The sequence below is a fragment of the Tursiops truncatus genome, chromosome 2, assembly GCF_011762595.2.
Source record: "Tursiops truncatus isolate mTurTru1 chromosome 2, mTurTru1.mat.Y, whole genome shotgun sequence".
NCBI lineage: Eukaryota > Metazoa > Chordata > Mammalia > Artiodactyla > Delphinidae > Tursiops > Tursiops truncatus.
Genome location: NC_047035.1, coordinates 170,924,415 through 170,944,121, shown reverse-complemented (window position 1 = coordinate 170,944,121; position 19,707 = coordinate 170,924,415). Strand labels below are relative to the sequence as shown.

Here is a 19,707-nt window from a genome sequence, read left to right as displayed (position 1 = left end):
CCAGTGGGTACAGATCATAGAGAAAGAGGTCTAGGCTTTAGGTACATTAAATTTTGCAGTTTTTTTTTTGGTGGGGTAAAGAGGTTGGTGAACAAAAGGAAGGGTCTACTTTTTCTGGCCCCAACTAATTCACTTTGGAAAAAAAAATACTGTGTTGCTTTTATACAGTAATTTATGTTCATTATCTTAACTGAAACATTTAGAAAGATCAAAAATTCACTCAAAACCTCACCAACTTGAAATAACAATTATTATGGTTCAGTGACTATCATTCAAGATATGTCTCTGATACAGACAGAAGAGTGGGTCAGGAAGTAGAAAGGCAATTATATTGATAACTAAAGAACATAATATTTAAGTGTTAAATTTTATTTGAATCTAAGAAAGGAAAATCAAGTGAAGAAATTATGGAAGTTTTACTATTTGAGACAAAGAAATTTAAGGTATTAATTCCTAGAAGATCACTCTAAGTAAAAATTAAAATTATGGGCAGCAGCGAGGTGTTTTATACACAGATGTACATTATACACATCATATATGTATATTTTTTATATATGAATATATGTAACTATATATATTTTTTGTTTGTTTTGTTTTTTGGCCATGCTGTGCACCTTGCGGGATTTCAGTTCCCTGACCAGGGATTGAACCCGGGCCACGGCAGTGAAAGCCCAGAATCCTAACCACTGCGCCACCAGGGAACTCCCAGTAACTATATTTTTAAACTATATTTTTCAAAGTAGGTTGATGGCTTCTTGGTTTTTGCTTAATTACCTGGATTTAATTGTCAAGTAGCTGTTTTTCTAAAAGCCGCCTTTATGTCCTGAGTTCTTGCCTTCTTGAGAATGTCTGCTCTTTCTTGTTTGATAGATAATTTGTCTGGGTGTAAAAGTCTTGAATAACCTTTCCTTTTACGAGCACTTTGTAGACATTGTCTGTTGACATTGAATGTTGCTAGAGAGACATCAGAGGCCAGCCTGATCTTTCCACTTACTGGGTGATTTTTTTTCTGCTAAGATGCCTATAGGATTGCTTATTTATCCTCCCTCCCTCCCTCCCTCCCTCCTCCCTCCCTCCCTCCCTCCCTCCCTCTCTCTCTCTCTCTCCAGTGTATTTATTAAAGCATAACACACAAAGATAAAAGTTCATACAACATAGACTTATAGCTCAGTTAATTATCACCCTGCAAAAGCTCACAGGTCAGGGAATAGAAGACCACCAGAGTCAGAGTTCCCCCTTAGCCCTCCTTCCAATCAATCCCTAGGCTTTCTGCCCCCAAGGTAACCAGTGTCTGTACTTCTAGTGTTACCACTTAGTTTCGCTGATTTTGAGTGTTGTATAATTAGAGTTATTCAGTATGTATCTGGCTTCTTTCACTTGCCATTATGTTATGAGATTTATCCATATAGTTGCATGTAGCTATATTTCATTCATTTTTATTGTTCCTATGATATGAATTATCTAGCAACAGCTCGATTTCTCATTTGAGCTATGTATTTGCTTAAGCAAGATCCCTCTCCCTTTTCAGATCTTCCCCATTCAGGTCCAGCAGTGGAATTAGAGGCTCTCCGGGGGCTGATGTGGCCTCAGTGCATCCTCTCCCTCATTCTTCTCACGTCCTCGCTCACATAGTAAAGGTGTCCGCTCTTCGGCTCCTCTTGTCGTTTGCTGTGGAACGAGTTTCTCTGGGGATACTCACTGCTCCCCCTTTGCTCCCAGCAAACCCTCACACTTAGATATTAGCGCTTCAGCGAAGGCTCACTTGATGGGGCTTTTAGGACTGTTAAAAACATCTGTGATCACATTTAAGTTCTAAGGAGCTCTGTGTCAACTACCAGTGTTCCCCTCTTTTGGGATTAAATTTCCCTGAATTCAGCTGCCCTTCATCAGAGTTTGTGATATGAGATGGGGGTATGTTTCACTTAAGAAATCATTCTCTCCCTTCTCCCAGTGGATTTTAAGGAAGGGGAGTACACGGAAATGCTTCCATTCCATCCTGTTTAGCTGGATGTCTCAACAGTTACTTTAGGAGTAAGTACTTTTAAAATCTGAGGCCGAGGCTTCCCTGGTGGTGCAGTGGCCAAGAATCTGCCTGCCAACGCAGGGCACACGGGTTCGAGCCCTGGTCCGGGAAGATCCCACATGCCGCAGAGCAACTAACCCAGTGTGCCACAACTACTGAGCCCGCGTTCTAGAGCCTGCAAGCCACAACTGCTGAGCTCGCGAACCACAACTGCTGAGCCTGTGAGCCACAACTACTGAGCCCGCGTGCCACAACTTCTGAGCCTGCACTCTAGAGCCCGTGAGCCACAACTATGGAGCCCGTGAACCACAACTACTGAAGCCTGTGAACCTAGAGCCCGTGCTCCACCACAAGAGAAGCCACCACAATAAGCCCACGCACTGCAACGAAGAGTGACCCCTGCTCGCCGCAACTAGAGAAAGCCCCCACGCAGCAATGAAGACCCAATGCAGCCAAAAATAAATAAAAAATAAAAAATAAATAAATTTATAAAATCTAAGGCCGATAGGGCAGATGTACTGTGATGGGAGAACAGCAGATCAAATTTCTGCTTCCTTCTGGTGCATCTCGTTCTGCCTTGTGCACCTGCGCCCTCCAGCACTGTGTCTCCACCCTCCTGTGTCCATCTTTTTTTCAGGTTTGTCTCACTTCCATTCTGCTTTAGCCCTGACATCTGCCACCTTTGCTTCTTTGAGGCTGGTTGTCACGGAAGAGTGCTTTAATCAGAGGGGGGTACATGGTGGTATGAGGCTAGCTTTATGTTCCCTTACAGGATTTTAATATCAGGGAATGGAGAATTATTGTAGGCTGCCTTTGAGTAGGAGCTTAATATTATCATTTGTCATCAAAAAGCATCTGAAGGGCTTCCCTGGTGGCGCAGTGGTTGGGAGTCCGCCTGCCTATGCAGGGGACATGGGTTCGTGCCCCGGTCCAGGAAGATCCCACATGCCGCGGAGCTGCTGGGCCCGTGGGCCATGGCCGCTGAGCCTGTGTGTCTGGAGCCTGTGCTCTGCAACGGGAGAGGCCACAACAATGAGAGGCCCGCGTGCCGCGCAAAAAAAAAAAAAAAAAGCATCTGAAAGCTGCCATCGGAACCCCTGCTTCTTGGCGCCCTTGAACCGTAGGGAGGTGCTCTTTGTTCTACGGTGTGTAATTTGGTGCCAACGTGGAGCCCCCTGAAGACTGAGCCCTAACAAAGGAGAGGCCCTTCCTTAAAGAGTATGCACAGTTTGAAGATTTAAAGTGACACCAGCGTTTTTGAGAAACTATTTAAAGGATGAAAGAATACGGGATATTGTATAACTAAAGAGAAATTTAACCTTTCTCTCTGATTATCTCCTTCTCTTTCTGATCTACCAAAGTGGTACCCATAGTGGAAAACGCAAAGAAGAATGATAGAGTCAGACTGCCATGCCCTTTATTCCCCTAACTCAAATGATGTCAATGAATACGATAAGTCGTATAATATTCTATATAAGTATACAGTAGTTTGAGTTACGTCAAAGTAATGCGCTCTTGAGAGAGCTGAATTTCCTTTAACCTCTGTTGTCTGTAATTTTGTCTGTTTGGCCCTTCTACACATGTTTAATTTACGATTAATCAGAACCAGATATGTAGGGCCGACTTTGTGCTATTCCAGTTACTCGACTATTAAGAAAATGAAGATAGTGTCTGCTTTGGGCTGAATTCGGTCCCCCCTAAAAATTCATGTTTTGAAGCCTTAACACCCAGCACCTTAGAGTGTGACTTTGTTTGGAGATAGGGCCTTTAAAGAGGTGATTAGGGCCCCTTAGGAGGGGCCCTAATCTAATTTGACTGGTGTCCTTATAAGAAGAGGAAATTTGGATGCAGAGAGACACCAGGGTTGCACTCCAAGGAGGAAAGACCATGTGAGGACGCAGTGAGAAGGTGGCCGTCTACAAGCCAAGGAGAGAGGCCTCAGGAAAAAACAGATCTGCTGATGCCTTGAGCTTAGACGTCCAGCTTCTAGAACGGGGAGAAAATCAGTTTCTGTTGTGCAGGCCGCCCAGTCCGTGGTAGTTGATTATGGCGGCCCCAGCAGACCAACGCAGTAATGTATAAACTAGCTTCTAAAAGCCAGTTTGCTATCTGGAGGTGTGTGGGCAAGATATTTTATAAGATAAACTATATGTTTTGTATTATTATCGTGGTTATGTGCTCTTTTAGGCATAATCAGCCGGTCGCCCTGATCCCAACACACATCAAAGTACATTTGCCATTGTCACTGTCCTTTTTTCTGTAAAAGGGAAGGGAGGGGAGGGATGAAGAATGGGGAAGAATTGGGAGAAGGAAAGAGAATGGGCAGACAGACTGGTCCTTTCTTACCGTTGACTGTGGCAAGTAGGAAGGAGCAGACCTTGGTTTGAATCCCAGCACTACCGTTTGCTGGCTCTGTGGCCTTTGGGAAAGGGAGGAATCCTCTCTGAACGTCATTTCCCTGAACTGTCAGGCACCTTCCCAGTTTGCAGGTTCCTTTGAGATCGTATGCATAAAGCATCTAGGCTAGTCTGTGGTCCATACGTGCAAAAAAAGCATTTTCTCCATTTTAAGTTATTAGTTTATCACTTAAGCCAAACATTTTTGCTTTCTTTTTCTGAACAGTGCATCCTGAAAGTAAACACTAAGTCTGCCAGTTCACCCTGCCCGTTCATGCTTGCTGCACTGCTTTCAGCCTTCGCTCTCTCCCCTCCGGGCAGCTGGTTCCACGGCCAGCTCACTCACACCTTTAATGCGTGGGTCACTACTGTCACATGAGGAAGCAAGGGGAGACGTATCAGTATCTGTGGTGGGAACTGGATGAGACGTAGGCAAACAAGTGTTCAGTTGTTTTTAAAGCCCTTTTCCTTTAGGTCATATGATAGACACCCTTCAAGGGATCAAATCTCATCCTCGTTGAGAAGGACACCCCTATCCTGTACGGTGTACAAGATACCTGAGAAAGACAAATGAGCAAGACGAAATTCCCATCGTATTTAATGAGGGATGCTGAGATGGAAGCAATTTGGTTCTAATTCCAGTTTGGTTATGTAATGGAAGTGTAGACATAGCAGTCAGGTCTACAGGAGGAGCTTGGAAAGGACTTCAAGAATGGGCATTTGAACTGGTGCCAGGCATCACTCAGATCAAGACTGTTATGGCCCCTGTGTCCATGGAGCTTACAATGGAGTTGGAGAAACAGACCACAGGGAAAAAAGCACAGCAAAGGAAATAATTATAAAATGTAATAAGTACTGTGGAACAAACAAATACGTGCTGAGTTAGTCAAAAGTCACAGGGATTGACTTTCAGTGGAGAAATCCGGGCAGGCTTCTCTGAAGAGGTGACATTGAATGCGTTACATTTTATCAGGAAGCACAGGGGAGAGGGCATTTATGTAGGTGCAGAAGCAAGAAAGGCCATAGTATGTTTGGATCATTGCAAGTAAGTCACAAACTGTCTGATGGGAGGTGCATCTAGATGTCCTGTAAATGATTTTGCATGATACTGTTTCTAAAGTACAGTGGTTTGAAAAATGAGGCCATGGTTCTGACAGTTATGTGAGCCTAGTATGTTTATGCTGTATGTCACCATTTAGTGTTTCACATTTACGTTGTCAGCTAGGGGGACCTGGCTCTTGATTAAGCAATAGGACACCATTTGTTCTTATATGCTGACGTCAAATTATGACCAAACAAAACTCTTTTACCCTTGTGAACATTTCTTTAGATCTCCAGATCATGAAGATTAAATAAAATGATAAGTGTGAGTAATGTATAAAAAGTCACATATAAATTTGTTTACTCCATAAGGGTGTCATTTAGTCTTTAAAGCAACTCTTGCCTTTGAAAATACATTAATTCTATTTCTCTTTTTTTCTGGTAAGTTACTATGATAATGATAAGGAATATCAGGCTACTCTGAAATTTGACAGCCACCTGGAATCTTGGGATCGATAACACTGCGTAAACCAGTAGCTATCAGAGGAGTTGTTTAGAAGTACCAATTCCTGGGTTGGCTAATTTGAGCTCTATTTTTTTGTAAATAAATTGAGTCTCTGAAACAGCTTCACATGTTGAAAGCGACTTTGTATTTGTGGATTGTTTTTTTCCCTTGAGTCAGAGTATTATAGTACGTCCTTTCCTTTTTTATTGTTTAACTGTGACAGTATTTCATATTTTTAACCCAAGACAGTTGGCTTTCCAAAAATACTGGAAACCAATTCATGATGTAATCGTCCTCACCCAAATCCCAAATTGTGGAAAAACTCCGTTTTCTCACTGTTATTTATAGTTAATGCTTTTTCACACATGAAGACTTGTAAATTGTCTAAGTAGATCCTTGGGAGGTGCGGTAGACTTCTATCCCTTGAGTTATATAGTTATTTTGCTTTGGTTTTTCTTAGAGCTTAATGTTAAAATTTTTAAGCATACTAGGTTACGTCTGTGGCCTGGGCTTGACTATGGACTAATACTAGACTAGATAGTGCTCTTGTTTATAGTAGTTTGGGATACTTATTTGCCTTTTATCACTTACACTGAAAAAAAGTAAATAGTTATAGAAGTAGAAACATCAATTTTTTTCTTCTTTATTTTCTACTACGTCTTTTCTGCTATAATATGTAGTTTTTGCTTTTATCATATTTCTTAAGTCCTGAAGTAGATGAACGTGTGTATATGTGCATGCACGTGTATTTACACACATGGAAGTACTGTTTTCACACAGTTGTGCTTTTCCTTCCATTGCATCTTACTTCTGAGCTATAGTTGTTAAACTTAAGGGAGAGTAAGTTTCCCCAAAACGCATTACAGTGGATTGTTAATCCGTAACCTGAAACACATTCGGCTTTTTTTTCAGCATGAATAATTTTGAATTCGCTGGAAATTAAGTGACAGTTGTTGCAGTTTTATTCATGTAGACTTAGCATTCGTGTCACTCACAATTCTTAATTATCTTAGTACATATTTTATATGGCACAATACCTGCACTCTTACCATCTCCAGCCTCCGCTGAGAGCGTAACACACGGCACCAAAGCAATAAAAATATAAGCTCTAGAGTGAGGAGCAAAGCCGAAACAAGCCGTTTTTACATATAACTTAAGTTTAGGTTCTGTGTAGTAGGTTGATCCCTTACTTAACCTTCAATAAAATTGGATTCGAGGGTATTTAGATATAAATAAAAAATAAAGTTAATTTTGTTTCATAATTCCATATGAGCAGGTGCCTAGGAATGTATTACAATGACATTTAAACTTCAGCATTAGTCCTATTGGCTGAAAAATTGCTTTGCTTTTTAAGCAACTGTTTTTGAGGTTAAGCATTAAAAAGCTAAGTTGTTGCCATTTGGGAAGGTTATTAAGATGATGATTATTAAGACTATGTGATCATATCTGTACTGATTGAATCTGCCTGTATTTGACCTTTAATCTCCTGCCAAGTTATCTAAGAAGTCATTTCCACTTTTTACCTAATTTGGAAATTAAAATTTGTTACAAATCTGGATACGTTTAAGACTTCATCTCCACAAACCCTTCATGCCCTGCAAACTTCCCTTAATGGGCTCTCCAGTTGTATGTGCGTCTAGATCGAGGTCAGATTCTTTGTGTCAGAATGTTAGTTAGCGTATTTGTACACACGGAATCTCCAAGTACGGTTCCAGATGTTGGGTGAAAAGGGAGGCGTCTCAGCTCAGCTGGCCGCGTCGGCCTGTGTCTTCACTTGGTGCAGTTATGGTGGTGTCCGGGGGGTGGCGGGGGATGGGAGTGAAGGGGGTATAAATCTCCTTCCCTCCCACCCCTACCCGCCTTCCCCAGAAGGCAGCCTTTTGAAACCATCGGAGACACGTGAGGCACTCAGAAGTGCTTTGAATCAGCCCTGACAGTTGTAGAAGATGAGTCATGGCTGCTTCTCTGCAATATATAGACGTTTCCATTTCAGATAATAAAGATCAATTGAAATATACCAACATCCAGACCCCGGCCCTGGCACGCACCACCTTTAATCTGCTCCTGCTGCCTTGCCTGGGATGCCCCACCCAGGTTCAAACCTATTCGGCCTTTTTCTCTGATCAAAATTTCCCCAGGATAATTTCAGTTCTCATAATCACATAGTGATTTTCCTGAACAATTCTGACTTAATGAAATGTTATTATTTTAAAAACAATGATTTGTTCAATGCATAATTACACGAGATTTTATTCTTTTTAAAAAAGAAATACATGATAGCGCTTATATGTGGAATCTAAAAAAATGGTACAAATGAACCTATTTACAAAACAGAAATAGAGTCACAGATGTAGAAAATAAACTTACGGTTACCAGGGGGGAAAGGGAGAGGGGAGGGATAAATTGGGAGATTGGGATTGACATATACACACTACTATATATGTAATAGATAACTATTAAGGACCTACTGTATAGCACAGGGAACTCTACTCAGTACTCTGTAATGACCTATATGGGAATAGAATCTAAAAAAGAGTAGATAGGGCGTCCCTGGTGGCACGGTGGTTGAGAGTCCGCCTGCTGATGCAGGGGACGCGGGTTCGTGCCCCGGTCCGGGAGGATCCCACATGCCGCGGAGCGGCTGGACCCGTGAGCCATGGCCGCTGAGCCTGCGGGTCCGGAGCCTGTGCTCCGCAACGGGAGACGCCACAGCAGTGAAAGGCCCGCGTACTGCAAAAAAAAAAAATAAAATAAAAAAATAAAAAGGAGTAGATACATGTATAACTGAATCACTTTACTATACTATAAGGTATCAATTGAAGCAACAAAAAAAAGAATCCTTTGACTTTGTGTTTTGACTCTTGAATAAGGAAGTGCATGCCCTATGTTCATGCAGCCTGTTAAAAATATTCACTCCGTCATACTAATGAAAGTGTATCACCCTAATACGTTACTCCGCCAGGGTATTTTAATTTAGAAAGAAAATTCCTAGAGGTAACAGTAGTGATTCTAGATCATGGTTCTGATGAAAGGATTCTGGGCCCTGTGAGAGAGGTGAGGAATGTATTTTGTTTATGCCTCCCCAGTGTTCTTTAAACCATGTCAAATGGTTGACTCTTCCTACCTCAGTGCCTTTTTGCAGGAAGAGGAAAATGTTTTCAGTGTCCTGTACGCAGAAGACCAAGAGCTTTGAAAGAGTCAGATAAGCTGGTCTTTGACTCCCAGCTCTGCCATTTACACTCATGCAACCTTGAACGTGGGACTCAGCCTCCCTGAATGTTAGTTGTTTCTTCCTTTTTAAATGAGATAATAGTGATACTTTTCCACGCACAAGTGTTGTGACTCCTTGAAATAATATATGCAGGGCTCTTGAAGCAACACCTGGTGCATAATACATGCTCAGCAGTTAATAGCTGTTACCATTATGATGATGAAGATGGTAATAATAGGAAGCATTCACTACTCTATGGAGGTTTTTTTTTTTACATCCTTAATAGAACTGGTAATAGTATCTGAAAATTCAGATTTCTTTGTCAGTACTCTAAATAGATTTACTATTTGGGGGCTGCTTTATTTGTTTTTTTTTTTACTTTTTTGTGTTTTTTTTTTTTGGCTGTGCCGTGTGGCATGCGGAATCTTAGTTCCCCGACCAGGGATCAAACCTGTGCCCCCTGCATTGGGAGTGCCAAGTCTTAACCACTGGACCACCAGGGAAGTCCCGGGGCTGTTTTATTTAAACTTTTAAAAACATTTATTTGCTTAAATGCTTTTTTATTGTTACAAATAAACAGGGACTTTTCTAAGTGTGGTCCCTGGAGCAGCCATCATCATACCCTAAGAACTTGTTAGAAGTGTAAACTTCGGGTCTCATCTAGGTCCTCCTAAATCAAAAACTCTGGAGGTTTTCCCAAGGCCTCCAGGAAATATTGATGCCCATTCAAGTTTGAGAGTCACTGCTTTAGAATATATGGGAAACACAGTAAAGGGTGACTTTCATGATCCTACCTTCCGGAAATAACCACTGTTAAAATTTTATTTCCTTCTAGTCTTTTCTCTATGTATGTGTGTATATATACAATGTGTATGTTCTTCTGGTCTTTTTCCTATGCATATGTATATATACTTTTTAAAAAAACATAGCATCATATTGTACTATGTGGGTTTTATAGTCTACATTTCCACCTTCGATATTATGTCATGACCATTACCCCCCGTCATTAAATTTTACTTGAAAACATTTTTAACCATATGACTACATATGATACCATTCTGAGTGTCTCATAATTTATTAACCAACCCCTTAGCCATTTGAGTTGTTTCCAGATGTTCTGGAGGAACACGGCAGCAGAAGTGAAAATTTGTATTCGTAAATCACTATGAATATCTATGATTGTATCCTTAGCATAAATTTATTGCAAGGGTGGAATTACTGGGCCAAACAGTATGAGCTTTGTTTTAGCTCTTACTGTATATTGTCCAGTCATCTTTCGGAAAAGAGGTACCAGTCTGTACTCTTACCGGTTAGGGAAAGTGTGCATTCCCCAAAGCAGCTCTAGGAATTAGTCCTTTTGAGTGGGTGTCAAGTTTGATAGAAGAATGCTTTATGAACTGTAAGTCAGTAAGATATCAGTCGACATCTCCTAGTCTTTGTCTTGGCCTACACTTTTGTACTCAGAAACATCAATGGTAGATGCTGTCTTAGAACTTGTCTCTTAGATGCTAAGGTTGATTTCAAAGTTTTGCTCTTCCCATATTGCCTGCCCTTCACCTCACACTGACTCTACAAGTTTTCTTGAGAGGGTATTGGAACTCTTCTCATGTGTGCTGTGGAACAAGCCTTCTGGGCAACGTGGGTGTCATGGTGATCCTGGGTACCTAGGGCTGTAGGGATTGAGAAGGGCTAGAAGGCCTTCTACGAAGAGAACAACGAATTGCTTTTGTCTGTAGTATCGCAAGACAATTCAGAAACACTTCATATTAAATCTTGCTAGAGAGGGAATGGTGGAAGAGACCTGAGATCGAATGTGAAGTAAGTGCTAAATTAGTGGAAATAATGTTTTATCATTACGGAGGATATCCTGTATTCGTTCAACTTTAATAGCTATGGTGAAGGCTGGTTTGTGATACCTTTATTTTTTCTTTTTTTCTAACTTTATTGAGATACAACTGACATACAGCACTGTGTGAGATGTACAGCGTAATGATTTGACTTACATGTATCATAAATAATTATCACAATATGTTTACTTAACATCCATCATTTCATATAAATACAAATATTTTCTGAATCTTGCAGAATTAAAAAAAAAAAGTTAATTGTGGGACTTCCCTGGTGGCGCAGTGTTTAAGAATCTGCCTGCCAGTGCAGGGGAGATGGGTTCAAGCCCTGGTCCGGGAAGATCCCACATGCCGCAGAGCAACTAAGCCTGTGCGCCACAACTACTGAGCCTGCTCTCTAGAGCCCGCGAGCCACAACTACTGAGCCTGCGTGCCACAGCTACTGAAGCCTGCACGCCTAGAGCCCGTGCTCCGCAACTAGAGAAGCCACCGCAATGAGAAGCCCGTGCATCACAAGGAAGAGTAGACCCTGCTCGCCGTAACTAGAGAAAGTCTGAGTGTAACAACGAAGATCCAACACAGCCATAAATAAATAAATTAAATAAATAAATTTATTTGAAAAAAGTTAATTGAGTTTGACACTGGGAAGAGATCTTAGAACTTATCAGTTCTATTTTTTTTTTTTTTTTTTTTTGCGATACGCGGGCCTCTCACTGTTGTGGCCTCTCCCGTTGCGGAGCACAGGCTCCGGACCCGCAGGCTCAGCGGCCATGGCTCACGGGCCCAGCCGCTGTGCGGCATGTGGGATCTTCCCAGACCGGGGCACGAACCCGCGTCCCCTGCATCGGCAGGTGGACTCTCAACCACTGCGCCACCAGGGAAGCCCCAGTTCTGATACCATTATTTCACAGAGGAGGAAGCCAAGGTCAGGAGTGCTTCAGTGACCTGTTCAAGGGTATATAACTAGTTAATGAGAGACCTAAGAGTTGAAGCCAAATGTGCTGACTTCTTTTAATTTTTTTAAATTAATTTTTATTGGAGTAGAGTTGCTTTACAGTGTTGTGTTAGTTTCTGCTATACAGCAAAGTGAATCAGTTATACGTATACATATATCCCCTCTTTTTTAGATTTCCTTCCCATTTCGGTCACCACAGAGCATTGAGTAGAGGTCCCTGTGCTATACAGTAGGTTCTCATGAGTTATCTATTTTATACATAGTATCAGTAGCGTATATATGTCAATCCCAATCTCCCAATTCATCCTATCCCCTCTTCCGCCTTGGTATCCATAAGTTTGTTCTCTACGTCTGTGTCTCTATTTCTGCTCTGTGAATAAGTTCATCTGTACCATTTTTCTAGATTCCACATATGTTCTGACTTCTGAGATCAGTTTTCCCCCCACTCACATCCTGTGGCTCTTCATAAAATGAGACTTCACAGTACGAGCTTGGAGGATACCTGTTGGTGTACAGTTTCCCTAGGGAATTCTCCCACATCTGTACTTGAAATGGATTACCAAAGGGTGTGATACTGTCATTGATCGTATGAGAAGTTGTGATTGCTGGAACTTATTCTTTGAACATCCGTTTATTTTAGTTTATGTTGTATTATACAGGACGTCTCCTGGGGAGTCTCCAGGGTAACTGGGGCTCCCTTGGTGCTGACATTTCCAACTTCCCAGGCAGTCAGAAGGTCGTCCTTGACCTGGGGAACTTGAATGGAAGGACGATGAGGTTTAGCAGGACGCTGAGTGACCCAGTGCACTCCGGGCACCGACCCCTGCGGGGTGCTGCAGACTGCCACCATTTAGAAATCTTCAGTCTTCTAGGAAATGAAATCAGGCCTCCTCAATTTTATCTTGGCCCTACTTTTGATCACAGACCTCTGAGAAGCTTATGGACTTGGGGGCCCTCTCTCCGGAAGAGCGCCACCATGCAAATGTAGATTGATTTTGCATTCCATTTCAGGAGATTGTGAATCCCCTGGGTGAACCTCTGTTTTAGGGAAACTCTTTTCCAGTATACGTTTTTCTCTCCTTTGCAGATTTCATTTAACATAATCATGAAAAGAGTATTTTATTTTATTTATTTATTTTTTTAAATTTATTTTGTTTTTGAAAAGAGTATTTTATATTTATGTCGTGCTTTCCAATGTAGAGAACCACTTTGTCCACGTTTGGGCCCCTGTCCACAATCCTATCAATCTGTCCTGTTATCCCCACTTGGCAGATGAGAAAACTGAAGCTCAGGAAACACAAGGATTTCCCGAAAGTCCTTTGGTCACAGAGCCAGTGAATGGTACGTGGCATCTGGAGCCAGGTCTTCTGGCCAGATCCACTGGGCTTTTGTCTGTACTGCCTGACGTTACATCAACAATAACATGGAAATCTGGCAAGCAAAAGTAAGATTACCTCCCACATTTAGAAGAATGATGGGGAAACCCTACGCCAATGCCAGGTTTACAACGTGAATTATTTATGGTGCAGCCATGGAAAGGGACTTGCAGGGTAAAGCAGCGATGGTGGTGTGCACTGGGGAGGCCCACTGCTCTGTTGCTGGGTAATCCTACTTACACGTGACTGAGAGACCCTTCTATTCCATCTTATCCGGGAACACAGATATCAAATGGCCAAGAAGGGCAGCAAGGGGAAACTGTAAAATGATACTTTTCTTCGTGGGTTAGAAGGGCTTCTGGACTCGTTCACACCGACACACATAAATCAGATGCCACTTCCGTTGGAGCCATTTGACAGGGTGTTTGGCGTCCTCAAAAAAAACTTTTTCATTTAAATTGTGCTCTTCCCTCGACGAGATCAGAAGAGTAACAGTTTTAGTATGTTTCACACAGCAGCAACGCTTTGTATGTATTAAGTGAACAAAAGGCGTGTTTTAAAAATGTGTCGCCAGAAGGCTAAGCAGACAATTGCCAGAATGACAGCGTGGCCTCGAATTCCCCGCAGAATAAATTTGAGAGCTGTCATGAGACATCCCAGCTTGCTTTGATTGCATCGATGATGCACAGAAAAAGAAGCAGCCTCAGACCCCCCCTTCTCCATCCAGTTAGGGTTTAGCAGATCATCATCTATAAAGCGTACTGCTCCCTGCAGTAGGATGATGCTGTTTTAGATAAAAGCCACTGCCTTTGTACTAATTAGCGCCCATCGTGTATTTTGAATTGTTTCTGATGATTTCCTTTCCATGCACCTTATTCTTATTTAATTATAAAAAGAATCTGTATTTGTAATCACATGGAATTCTCGAAAAAGAAAATTAACGGTTTACCCTTTATTCTGCTGGTTCAAATCCCTTTCCCACCTTGCGTTCCCCTCTTTGAGGAAACCAGTATTAACAATTTGATACGTATCCTACTCTTCTCTTTTTTTCACGTAAACATTTCCTCATATACATAATATGGGATTTCTTTCTTCTGTAATTTTTCAATAATGAAATCGTAGCAGACTTAGTACACCCTTAATTTTTAAGAATTAGAGTGTAGATCTCTTTCTAGGTCAAAACATACAAGTCTATGTCATTCATTTTAATAACTGGAAACATTTTGTTGGGTGGCTGTAGCATACATTATTCTGCTTCTCACCTATTGGTGAACATTCTGGTTGTTTCCAGTGTTTTACTACAGCAAACATTTATTATTACAATATGAGCATCACTTTATAAGCTTTATGATCATTTTCCATTCAGTGAAGGATGTTGCTAAAGAAGTGAACAAGGTGGAAACCTTCCATCTCCAGCTGTCATCTATAATCACGCGCTTCTATAATTGGTAGCCTCTTCCATAGTAATAGAATCTGAGAGGTTTACGTGCAGGATATCTCTTTCTATCTGGAGCGGCCCTAGAAGCAGCTTTTATTTTGCGTTGGAGTCATTTGTGGTGAGCTTCTGTGTATGGACTCACTGCAGAGCAGAGGTGATCTTTCAGCTGTCATAATGTCCCATCTAGACCCCTTCCGCAGTGAATCAATTCCTTGGGTTTGGGCAAATCCAGTATACTGATGATAGACTACCCCATCAACCATGGTTTGCTAGTTTTACCTTGTTAGACTATAGCCTTAGATTTTCCTGAGTGAGAGAGCCCGGGTTTTAGGGTGAATTAATTTAAAAAGCATTTTGGGGTATTTTGGAATTAGGGAGGGAGGGAACGATGCTTTGATGACGTGAAAAATTTGCCCAGATCGCCTCGATTGCTTAATATCCGATAAATGATGTTACTGGGCACATGGTTCTGGGTTTTGAGTACTCAGGAAGAATTCTTATCATCAGTATGATTATGAAAACAACCAATTTCCATACGTGAAAACCAGTGCCTGCTTCTTAATGGGGCCACAAGGCCTGTTGCATCCCATCACACGTATAACTAGCGAGGAGAAGGACAGTTTTGCACGATTGTAGCCTTTACAAAATAACAGTTGCACGGCAAAGCAGCTGTACTCGAGGCTCTTGAAAGAAGCATACATGGTCCTTTTGCAGGTAATAAAATGGAAAATCCAATTTGCAATTGCAGAAGCAGCCTCTGAGTGACAAATGATCTTCAGGGCAGCGCCGGCCAGAGGGTCACCACTAATCACGGCGCAGCCTGGCTCCCCGTGTGGCCCGGGCCTCCCCAGTGGAGAGGGAGTGGAGGGAATCTGTGTCGGGGAGTCAGCCAGCGTGTCCGCGGATGCTCCGCTTTCTAGCTTATTAGATCCTCTTTGTCACAGTGCTTAATCCTGCCGTCTGATCCTTGTTAGAACGGCACCAGAGCGCCCGTTCAGGCTTCTAATCAAGGAGGTGGGCGAGGGCTCCTAACTAGAGCCAGCGAAGCGTGCGGCAAGTTAGGGCTCCTGCAGCCTGACTGACGGGCTGAGATGCTTCCTGCATGTTATTACCGGAAAGGGAACCCACCTCGGACAGCTGACGGAGGGGCTCAGCTGAGGCCAGAGTAACTTGTTGCTGGGCCCATCGCGGGGACAGGTGTCAGCTTTTCCCACGGGATAATGGCCGAGCTCCACGCGTTATCTTAGCCCTCTTCTGAAATTGCCAGCCTTCAGAGCGAGGTGAGAGAGCCAGAGACACAGAGCCGACTGGCAGGGCCACAGCTGCACAGAAGCAGGTACTGTGTCCTCCACCAGTGACATGCACTCAGAAAACAAAATCAGCACATCCTGTCCCCCCGAGCCTGCTTGTAGCTAGGAAGAGTTGGCGCTGGGTTTGGCTTGTGAGGTTTCCAGCTCTGCCATCTGTAATAGTTGCCTGCTTTAAGGTGTGCTGTGGGCATTAAGCATGGGTTTCATGGTGCTTTGTTAAAAAAAAAAAAAAAAAAAATTGCACAGTATCAACCACAAAGCTGCTGTTTGCTTCCTGCCCCCGCCATCGTTCTTTTCTGTTAGGCTTCCCATTTCTGGTATTCTGTGAAGCACCTGTGAATCTGAAGTCTGACTGATACTAACTCTGGCTTAGGGTTGTTTGATAGTAAAGTAAATAAGTGGGGGAGGGGAGGGTAACTCCTCTCTCCACCCTCCCCTCCCTCAGCTGGGATGTACAGATGAGGTGGAAGTGATAGAAATGAAATTGCTCGTGAAGAGCCTCTGGTCCTTTGTGCGTACCCCAACTTCCAGACATCAGTTGAAGACCCCTTTGCCCCGAAGGGAACGTGTCCAGCTCCCATCCTGCGTTTGCTGCGTGCTCCAGTTAGCAGCCGTCACTAGCCTTCCCCTCTGCCTCTGCTGTCTCCATGGACGGTGCTGAAATAGAGACGTTGCTAGGCATTGACAGATCCCCGGGGGGTTAGAGGCTTCAGACGAGACGGCCCAGGGAACATAGCTGACCTTTCTTGACACCGTTCCCCCAGGTCTGTCCTGCACGTGTGGCAAGCGGGGAGCATCGAAGTTGAGCGCGTTATTCTCAGAGGATGACCGCTAACAAGCCTGCCGGCTTAGTCAAAGGCTGTTACTGAGTGAGCAAGAGGCCGTGTACATTCTAACGTGGGTTTGTGGGCTGTTGGTGAGAGCATGCAGGCTCTTCCTCTCTGCACCTGTATGTAAATCTCAAGGATAGTCCATTAAAACCTGCTCATAATGTCGGTACTTTTGGAGTAGTGGGCGAAGCTTGGACCTGGATGGGAGGAAGCTGGTGATGCAGCCTGGGAAAGAAGAGCGGGTCGTCCAGGCAAACCTGGAATAGCTGAGGCTCATCTTTGAGATCCTTCCTAGACCCTTTCCCTGGTCCACGTTGCTCTCATATTGACCCAGAGCCCTGAAAATACAACGTGCTGAGAAATCCTCTGTGCTCCCAACATAGCCACCTCCCCTCCCCTTCCCACCCTTCCTCCCCAGAGTTAAAAAAAAAAAATATATATATATATATTCCTGTGATACCCATCTGAACCAGAGGTTAAAAGGAAAACAATCCAGTTGAGTAAATTCGTGGTAATATGTGAATGACAGGGAGTCCTGGAAGCTTGTTCAACAGATACAACTCTACCCACTGGAAATGTAGACCGGATTTTTCATCAGAATAACCAATTTGTTGGGGGATGAAGAGGAAAGATGTTTAGAGCAGAATCGCCTTTATCAGGGAGATCCCCTTTGCTTAGGAATTGGATATGCTTTCCAGGGCTTTTTTTTTTTGAAAACATATCTTTTCCAAAGGTCTCATGTATTATTTCTTTTCGGAGTTGATTCCATGCTGATGTCAGTGGGCAGGGCCTGGAGGCTGGAAGATGATACTGTGTAAGCGTAGGTTGTCTAAGAGGTGAATGTTTTAAGAGACATGCTTTTACCTCTAGTGCCTCCGCCTCCAACTTTTTAGTGAATTGCTTACCCCGTGGTTACTGTCACCTGGTAGCTCAGCCATTCCCTCGATGACCATGCTTCCTGAGAATAGTGGGCAGCATAACACACTCTGTGTTTAAAACAGGACACTTCAGAAATACAGACTTGTTTTAAATAGAAGACTTTTTCTAGGAATTTCTATTACATTCATTTTTAGGCAATGTGGAAATAGGACAAGAAGTAATGAGAGAATGATGTGGACGACAGGACATAGAGGAAATGAGAATTATAGTGAAATTTAACCAAGCGATCAGTTTGATTCTCGGGAAGCTGAAAACCCCTTCCTTTCTCCAAGTAAAGATAAAAACAAAATATCTAAATGGCAGTCCATTGCCAACAAGGTTACACCCTGGTAGGATACTCAGCTAAACCGAATATGTGCGATGTTTGGATTTCCATTTACCCCAAGCAATTTTCTGACTCATGGTTGAGAGAATAAAGCTCATTAATTTCTCAAGTGATTTAATATCTGACTAATGATGTTTAACCATTAAGATGAGGAAACTGACAATATTGATAATCTTGGAGAGAAATGTGTCTGCTTATTTTTGTACTTAACACCAGCAGATTCTAAGTAGCTTTGGAAAGATTATGATGAATTACTTGCTCTTAATATTCAGTATCTTTAAAAGCGTTTCATGAAATGGTAATCACTTTTATATTGGTCTTTTCTTTCTCCATTATTCTGAGTAGTTGCAAGTTCACAGAGGCACACCTCAGAGATATTGTAGTTTGGATTTCAGACCACCGCAATAAAGCAAATATCACAATAAAGGCGTTCACGCCAGCTTGTTGGTTTCCCAGTACATATAAAAATTATGTTTACACTATACTGTAGTCTGTTAAATGTGCAATAGCGTTATATCTAAAATAACAATGTACATACTTCAATTAAAAAATAATTTATTGCTAAAAAATGCTAACCATCATCTGAGCCTTCAGTGACTTGTAGTAGTGACATCAAAGATCACTGACCACAGATCACTATAACATATATAATAATAATGAAAAGGATATTGCAAGAATTACGAAAATGTGACACAGAGACACAAAGTAAGCAAATGATGTTGGAAAAATGATACCGGCAGGCTTGTTGGACATCGGGTTGCCACAAACCTTCGCTTTATACAAAATGCAGTATCTGCGAACCACAGTAAAGTGAAGCATGATAAAACAAGTTCCGCCTGTATAACAAAAAGAAGACGGATTCAAGGTATCGATTCTTTTGTTTCAAGAAATGCTACATCATCCTGGTAAACATTTTCTTTTCATTCCCAAAGCTCGGGTTAGCTAGGAAGTTGATGGGCTTTGTGCAATTCTTGCATCCTAGAATATGTTTTCCTTATCCTGAAGTTATCACTTATGACAATATTGGCCGTAGAGCCTGAGAACAGGACAGATATGGCACTTTGGTTGTGTCCTGGGAAGAATAAATTGCTTGGTGTCTTTGCTCAAAAAGCCTTGGACTGTAGACCAGGGGTCTGCAAATGGACTTCCTCCGTAGGACTTTTAGGGAAAGGATTTTGGTGAGTCTGCCAAGTAAAGCACATACGGCTCTGCTGTGTCACATCTGTCCCTGTGTCTTTCTTAGGCAAGCAGGTTCCAGGAAGCTCTTTCTCACGCTGCCTTTTCCATGTTTAAATATACCAAACAGAAAAACAGAGAGAGAGTCGACTGACCCGTCCATCAACAGGTGGTACCCAGATGCTGGCTGCCTTCATTAACTCATCCTTGGTTGATCTAGGTTGACATGTAACCTGATAGCTTCACCAAGCATTGTAGGAAAAATAAGAGATTTGGAGTCAGAAGCCTTAGATTCCAATCCCTACTCTGACATTTTCTGATCTTGGACATATTAC

The 19,707-nt window shown here is 42.4% G+C and overlaps 1 protein-coding gene across 8 annotated transcripts in view; it reads left to right on the top strand.

Moving 5' to 3' along the window:
* RSU1 (Ras suppressor protein 1) overlaps window positions 1–19,707 on the top strand; it is a 363,740-nt gene that overhangs the window by 91,435 nt on the left and 252,598 nt on the right. The gene's annotated exons all lie outside the window — the stretch shown is intronic.